This window comes from Lissotriton vulgaris, unplaced genomic scaffold, assembly GCF_964263255.1.
Source record: "Lissotriton vulgaris unplaced genomic scaffold, aLisVul1.2 SCAFFOLD_518, whole genome shotgun sequence".
NCBI classification, from domain to species: Eukaryota; Metazoa; Chordata; class Amphibia; order Caudata; family Salamandridae; genus Lissotriton; species Lissotriton vulgaris.
In genome coordinates this window covers 1,005,017-1,012,772 of record NW_028243238.1, presented here as the reverse complement: position 1 = coordinate 1,012,772, position 7,756 = coordinate 1,005,017, and the positions used below count along the sequence as shown (strand labels likewise).

General features: G+C 48.6%; 1 non-coding gene across 1 annotated transcript; it reads left to right on the top strand.

The window, feature by feature from the left end:
- Positions 1–444: 444 nt before the first annotated feature.
- Positions 445–723, top strand: LOC147668656 (RNase MRP). The gene has a single exon (XR_015303849.1).
- The last annotated feature ends 7,033 nt before the right edge of the window (positions 724–7,756 follow it).

Here is a 7,756-nt window from a genome sequence, read left to right as displayed (position 1 = left end):
AAATGTACTGTGTATATTTTCACAATGAATAAACAGATTCTGAATTTTCTGTACACAAATATCGGCCTTACAAAACATGATTGGTCAAATAGAAGCGATCGAATCGTTTTTTTCAGAAACGGATTTCATTTCTCAGATGAAAACTCATCCGCTGAAAATGCCCAGCACGTTCACGTCGATTCAACCCATGATTTGCATAAATTACACATGCAGTTTATGTTTCGAAACGCCCCTCTCCGCTTCCTAGTTCAGTTTCTAAAATAGGTGACGCTATTGCGCACTGCAGCAGGGTTTGCCGTAAATACGAGTATAGCATTAAAACCGTTTTCTACGTTTTAGTGTAACTACCCAATAGGAAAATACTTTCCAAAATAACTAACCGTATCTGTAAAGTATGTGTTGTACTCGTCCTATTTAAGGCTGCGAACGTGCTTTATCCAATCGAAGCATTCTGAAGACCTGACGTCTAGGCTACGTACAGAGGACGTTGTTTCTCTCGCGCACTCTGCGCCGCCTAGGGGAAAGTCCCCGGACCAATGGGTAGAGAGTGCCGCTCGCCCCTGTGGGCGTGCTTGAGTCCGGCGCGTACCTTCACGTAAAACCGCCAAGAAGCTGTTGGGCCGAGCGGGTGAACGCGCGTGGGAACACTCGTCAGTTTACATAGGTACGCAGGTAGTGCGCTCAAGACCGCACGAACAGAACGGGGCTCATTCTCAGAATGCCTTTTTTTTCCCTACAGGTTAGGTCAGTGGGGAGGAAAACGTTGAGGTACTCACCAAATTGACCTATGACGAACTAGGAGATGATATTAGGGGCGGGGCTACTGGCCAACATTTTACATGAAACGGTGTGGTATGTAACTTGGTGCATAGTTTTATTTATTTATTTATTTTATGCGTTTTTGTATAGCGCGGACTTTACCCGGAGGTGTCGGAGCGCTTCACAGTAGGAACAGAACTGATACATGAAAACATTACAAATTAACTAATTACAAAAGCAAACGTTAATTTACATGAGGCAAAAATGACAATTGTGAGCAAACAAAATACAAGAGGTAGAAAACGGTGCATTACAGGAGGAAAAAGTGACATGTGTGCAGTGTGGTAGTGCACTGTCATTCAGAGAACACATTTTCCATTATCATGACTGTTGTGTCCTGCTGGACACGTTCTAGTTTCTCAGCAGACAGAAAGTTTGTTATCCACTCCCTTGGGGGATTGGGCACACATGCACCCCACACCCATCCATCACAGGCGTCATGAGGGACATGAACCTGTTACTAAAAGGGCCTGTGTGCACGTTCGTGGCCAGTTCCAGTAACCCATTATCTTTTCCGTGTGGTCTTTTCCCAGCATGTGGGCCTAGGGCCCAGGACACAACCATGGCGACAAGGAGGTCGATCCCCACGTCAGTGCTGTCGGCCTGTCTGTGGTTCATCGTGGGAGGTGTGATGGCCTGAGTCTGCGGCACCCCGAACATACTGCCGGCACAAAGTGCCCTGCAGCACCTGCTTGCATGCCCCGCAGACCCTTTTGTAGTGACCAGGGGGCGGAACTGCGGAGTCTACGCTGTACTGGTTGTGCGTGAACCACCAGACGGAGACCACAGGAGACAGCCCCAACCCAAAGTGTGTGGGCGAGTCGCGGCGTCAACACTGAAATGCTCGCCGTACATGACGGTGAGAGGAAGAGAGCATCGGCCCTGCAGCGGCTCCCGTCCCTCTCGCAAGCTAATTGCGCACCAGCTCAACACAGAGCCAGCCCCTTCTGGGCATCCCCAACGAGGCCAGCAATCCCACTCAACAGCCCAATGAGGTTGAGAGCAACCCCAGTCCGCAAATTGCTTGAGAGGAGGTGGCAGGCGTAAACAGAGGGGTACAGGCCAAAGCAGTGCGGCAGTAGGAGAAGCCGAAAGCAAACGAGTCGTCGATCCGGCTCCCAGCATCCTGAATAGCCGGCATCGCTCCCTTGAACACGCCAAAGCAGTAGCACCAAAGACAAAAGGGGGACACTTACGTTCAGAACCACACCTCACCTCATACCGGCATCTGTTTCCATAGCACCCACCGGACAGCAAGGCCTGCAGCATGAGGATGGCTGCCGTGGCCATGTGAGAAACGTCTGCACCGCCTAGTGGTCAATCGGAGCGCCGCATCATTAGCTGAGAGGAAAAGTAGCTGGCGAGTGCGACTCATATACTGACATTCCCAGGACCTGCAGCACCGCCGTGGGGCACTGCCTTGCACGCAGGGCAAACTCAGGAGAGACAACGGTAGCGCTGCACCGGCCAATGTTCCCCCGCAGGAGCTTCTAGATCCAAGAGAAAGTGAAACTGCCAACGGCAAGGAGCCTGCAGCGCCACCTTTTTGCCACACCGCACCCGGGCCAGCAATCCCTGTCTGCTCGGCACCCACACTGAAACGGCCCCATAGTGCGAAACCCACTGCCTGGGTCTCCCCTGTCAAAGAGGCAGCACCACTGACTGCAGTGTAAGCTTAAACACTTGCCTGAAAAGGATGGCTGAGTACCCGCGAAGCGGAAGGGTGCTGTGTTTGCTCTGACCAGCGTCCAATAGACCGCACCTGCATCTCCATTCCAGCGCAACCGTCAGCCAAGCCTGCTACGGCCAGGAGAAAAATAGTGCTGCAGTGGCAACTGCGCCCTGGTGATCGGAGCAGTCCATAATGAAACTGCAGCAAAACTGAGGAAAGATGCTGTGGCCACGTTTCATGAGGCGTCCTGCACAGGGCTAGGTTTGAAAAGCCGAACCGCCTTACCGTAACTCCCTGAGCGACGGGAGTAAAGACTGATAGTGACACTCCATACTTTATCTACCTGCAACAGTGACTGAAACATGGTAGCCAAAGAAGGTACACGGCACCGTGGCCATGCGGAGTGCCGCCAGCAGCATGTGAAAGAGCAGTGCACCCCAAGAATGGCCCCAGCGGGTTGGGGTGAGACTAGCCCCCAGTGAGGCACAGCATGAAGCAGCACACACTCAGGAAAGGATGTGGAGTCTAGGGTCAAACAGGCAAAGGAGCAATAGAGACGCCAGTCCTCATCAAATGCGTCAAACACTACTATATCAAGTACCAATGAACTGGAGTCCTACACCGTTGCCACACCAGCCGACAAGAAGACCCAGCGACTACCTGCTAACCTGGCTTACACCTGAACTGCGGCAGCGAGAGCATGTCTTGACCAAGACTCATCCACCCTTGAGGTTTGTGCGAGCGACTGGGTACTGGCTCCTCAAAGGTCTTGTAGCTGCCCCATGTCAGCACACATGCATCCCCAGCGCAGCTCATAAGCAGTCCAATGGCAAACCCGACTAAGGGCCTCCTGGGCGGGAGATTTGAACGAGACATTGCCCACCGACAGGTTACAGGATACAGCCAAATAGTCTAACAGAGACTTCAGTCGACCCAGCAACACTTTCGTGAACTTTCACCATGGACTCCAACCATGCTCTTGACACACCCTCTTTAATGAACTGTTTGTACCCACCACATACCATCCTCTACATCAGCGAAGGGGTGTCCCCTCCTACCAAAAGACATGTTTCCACCGGCATGGTACGAGAGTGCAGCTGACATCTCTAAGTCTACGTTCGTGTCCTGAACCACTCAGGTTAAATTAGGAGTGCCCGCTGAGATCGTCCTGCTGCACTCAGTCACCAGCCCCTGTCTGCTGTCTTCCTGCTGCCTGATACGAGAAGCTGATGGACCCTGTGGTTTACAGTTCATTGTTGTTTACCCCTACAGGTTGGACTAGTGATTGTTTTGTTTTCATTAATATTTGGGAGGAATGTTGTGTCCTGCTGGACACGTTCTAGTGTCTCAGCAGACACAACGTTTGTTAACCACTGCCTTGGGGGAGTGGGCATACATGCACCCGACACCCATCCATTACAGGCCCGGCTGCATATGTTCGTGGCCAGTTCCAGTAACCTATTATCGTGTCCGTGTGGTCTTTGTCCCAGCATGTGGGCCTAGGGCCTAGGACACAACAATGGCCACTAAATTTGCACAGACATGGTTTTCCTGGCAAATACTGTGCAATGCAACAAGGATAATGAGTGCAATTGGGTACCAGCCATTGACATATGGGCCTGAGTGCAAGGAAGGAAATGGGCCCCTTATCACAGTTTTGTTCGTGAAATACAGCAATAACATGGTTTCAGTGAACCCCAGGCCTCTGTGCCACTGCACCTGCTGCACCTATGGACGCTAGAACCCTGGCTCTAGAGAATATTTAGCTTTTGCGCATCCCCCAGTAAAGTATAATATTAAATACTTCCATGACGCCAAAAGAGCTGCTTCATTTGTCCTTTCTGTTTCCAAATTTGAAATATTTGTACAGTTTATTCACAGGTATTTATGTTTCCAAACTTTTTAAAAAATGCTCTCACCCTGCACTCGGAAAGAAAAGCACCCACCAATCTCCATATTAAAAGAATAAGCAGCAATTTGCCCAATGGTATCACCTCACATTCAACCTCAGTGGCAAGAGAAAACACAAAATAAAAGGCATCTATTTGCTCTTTCATCCTAACTCCGGTGCAGTTAATTTAACAGCTAAAAACAAATGCAAAAAAAAATATCTGTCTGACAGTAACAGGTTGTGCCCACTGAGCATCAGCATTGGCATCGCTATAAGCGGCGAGTCTAATTTACCTTTTTCTATCCCCCTTTGCAGCAGGCAGAGTCGGATTAGGATCAGAAGGCCCCACGGCTGGAGAGCTCTCAATAGCAGAGAGAGTGAGCACTGCAGGGTCCGGAACATATGTAGAGTCTCCTCCAGGGTAGAGGATTTCTCCAATGTCACCTGGGCTACATGGAGGGCACTAAGGCCATCTCCCCCACCTCCTCACTGCTCATTATGGGCTCTATGTCCCAGCTCGGCAGGGGCAAATGAATCAGGTGAAAGACGCTGTCAGAACCCAGTGGCAGGCAGACTAAGAGGTGAAAATTACCCATCTTGTGTCCTGGGTTTTTAGCAGAACTGTATGGATGGGGGGCCCAACTGCATGAATCTGTTTGCTGCTTCCTGGGTCCCGCATGGCACTGGATACAGGAATCCGGTCCTGGGATCCCTGCCTGGCACTAGAGGGAAACCTGATACTTAGGTGCTGCACTTGGCTGGCTCCTTTATGATGATCCTTGCTGCTATATGGCAAAGAAGTAAGGGAAAGCCATTGCAAACTGCATATTTAAAGAGCTTCCATTCCTTCCTGCCACACAGCTATGAGGTGGTAACTTCACATATTTTGCTGGTGGCAGGATGATGGTCACTGCCAATGTAAAATGCTAATCATGTGAGCATGCACTGCAGAGTAGAAATGAGGTGCATGCTCTCATGATGACCATTTCTTTGGGAAATCCCAACATGCTGCAGTGAGTACTGGTACTCTCCCTGGACACAGAGAAGTTGTGGTACTCCAAGCAGGGGGGGAGAAGTGCCAGTACTCAGTACCGGTGAGTACCGGCCCATTTAAAGCACTGGGTTTAGTGGATGAACAAGCTTATTATATTGTCATTTTACATGGGTACGCAGGTAGTGCGCTCAAGACCGCACAAACAGAACTGGGCTCCATCTCAGAATGTCTTTTTTTTCTTCACTGCAGCCTCAATGTTTTTAGTTATACAGGTTTAGTGGTAACTAATTACATCTGTGGCAAATAAGATTTTGCATAGTACTTCAGCCTACCAAATACAACTGTAACAGCGTACGCTGCACCCCACTTCCCAATTTCCTTACGAAATGTAATTATTGGGATATAATTTATATGATGTGATTCAAGTAGGAACGTATAGTCCGATTTAGAATTAGGCGATAGGGTGGCCACCACTCCAAAGTGATTATGACCACTGCGTCCTGTCCACAGCTTCCACACCCCCAGATCATTGCATTAAGATGTGCTAGTTCAATGGAAGTAAAACAAGTCTATAAACCAGAAACAAAAAGGCTGCGACACAGAAGTCCAGGATTGGACACAGTGCCTGTAATGAACAGGTAGGAAGTGTTCACATTATTTGCCAAACAGGATACTCCGCATCCAACATGGCTTGCCAAAATGATGGTCCGCTCGCTCTATTCATTGTCAGGTGGGCCATCATATTTCTGTCAGGACCGATGGACTTAGACCGTCAGTGCAAGTACATCAGACTGTGCACCCTATTTAGAGCACACAGTCTGATGCACCAGTAAAACACGGGCAGATTTGAAGAGAAAAAATGACCTCCGCACCCTGGGAGTTACTGTTAGTCTTTTTTCTGTTACAAAAACTCCAGCTTAGGGAATAATTTTTTCTTGTAAAACAAAAAGTTTGTTGAGTGCCTGAGTGAAACATGGCATCCACTCATCAATCTTTGAATGCCTTCAAGGGAGCCATCATGGCAGGTAGGAGCGTGCCAGGTCAGCAGATTTTATTACTCAACTCGCCCAGCAGACAACGCGCTGCCCGCCAAAACCTAAATGCAGGCATAATCTTCAATTAGTTGTATATTAGAGCGCTGACTCGTGGTCCTGCTTGAGATGCTTATTCTTATTTGTTTCCACATGAGTCGACATTCCAAATAATAGCAGTTTAACCCTTGCCTGAAGCACTGAATGGATCGCTTTGTCTTCCTCTTTACCTCTTCTTCCAGGATTGGACACAGTGTCTGTAATGACCAGGAAGGAGGTGGTCACAATATTTGGCGGTCAGGAGACTCTGCCACAAACAGCGTGCCAAAAATATGGTCTGCCCACTCTTTTTAGTGCTGCATGGGCCATCATGTTTACATCTGGACCAATGGGCTTAGGCTGTCAGTGCAAGTACATCAGACCGTGTTCCCCAATCAGAGCATGCAGTCTGATACACCAGGAAAACACTGGCAGATTCGAAGAGAGAAAAAAGACAAGCATTGGCATAGCCAATAGGTCTCGCCTTTGGGACCTTATAAGTGTTTAGCCATGCAACCCTTGATGTTGTTGCACCAAGGAGATTGTGCTGGATAACTAAACACTTATAAGGCGAGACCTATTGGCTATGCCAATGCTTGTTTGAAATACTTCTTAATGTTTTGTTGAATAATCGGGCACATACGTCTCTAGCTTATAAGCACAAATGCTACACGGGAACTGGTCATGAACACTTGATTTAATGCGTTGTAAATAATGGAGCCTTGGCTGAAAAATCTGCACGAACAGAAGTTTGTGCCTGACATATTGGCTGCATATACAGGCAGCAGTTAATGACCAGAAAAGCAGGCATCACACCTTTGGGGTTAAATCTAAGTTGAAATGATTTTAAAACTATGCAAGAATATCAACAGAGCGTTATTTCAGTAGCCAGAGGGTGAGTGCACTTGACACGTGCCTTTCGATGAATTATGAGAGTGCAGCTCACCAGAAGAGACCTCCCTTTACTGCCCCACTCCCATCAACGTAAAAGCCATGTAAATCATTGTTAGTAAAATGCCTTTACCTGCAGCAGCTATGCCTGTGTTTAGAAGCGCCAGACTTAGTCCCTGACGTGCAGGTCGCTCTTCAGAAAAGGAGCACTTCTCTATAAATAAAAAAAAGCAGGATGCGTTTGTTCGCTTGATAGTTTCAGAATTATCCCCAGAGTAAAGGATGTAGTTTCTCTGAACCGGACACCGCTTGCTCACTATGACAGAAATAATGTGGATGCAGGACGAAGAACTGCGAACGTTGGTGACGTAGCACAACAACGTGTACTGTGTGGCGTTTCTGGGGATCCCCTTTCCGGC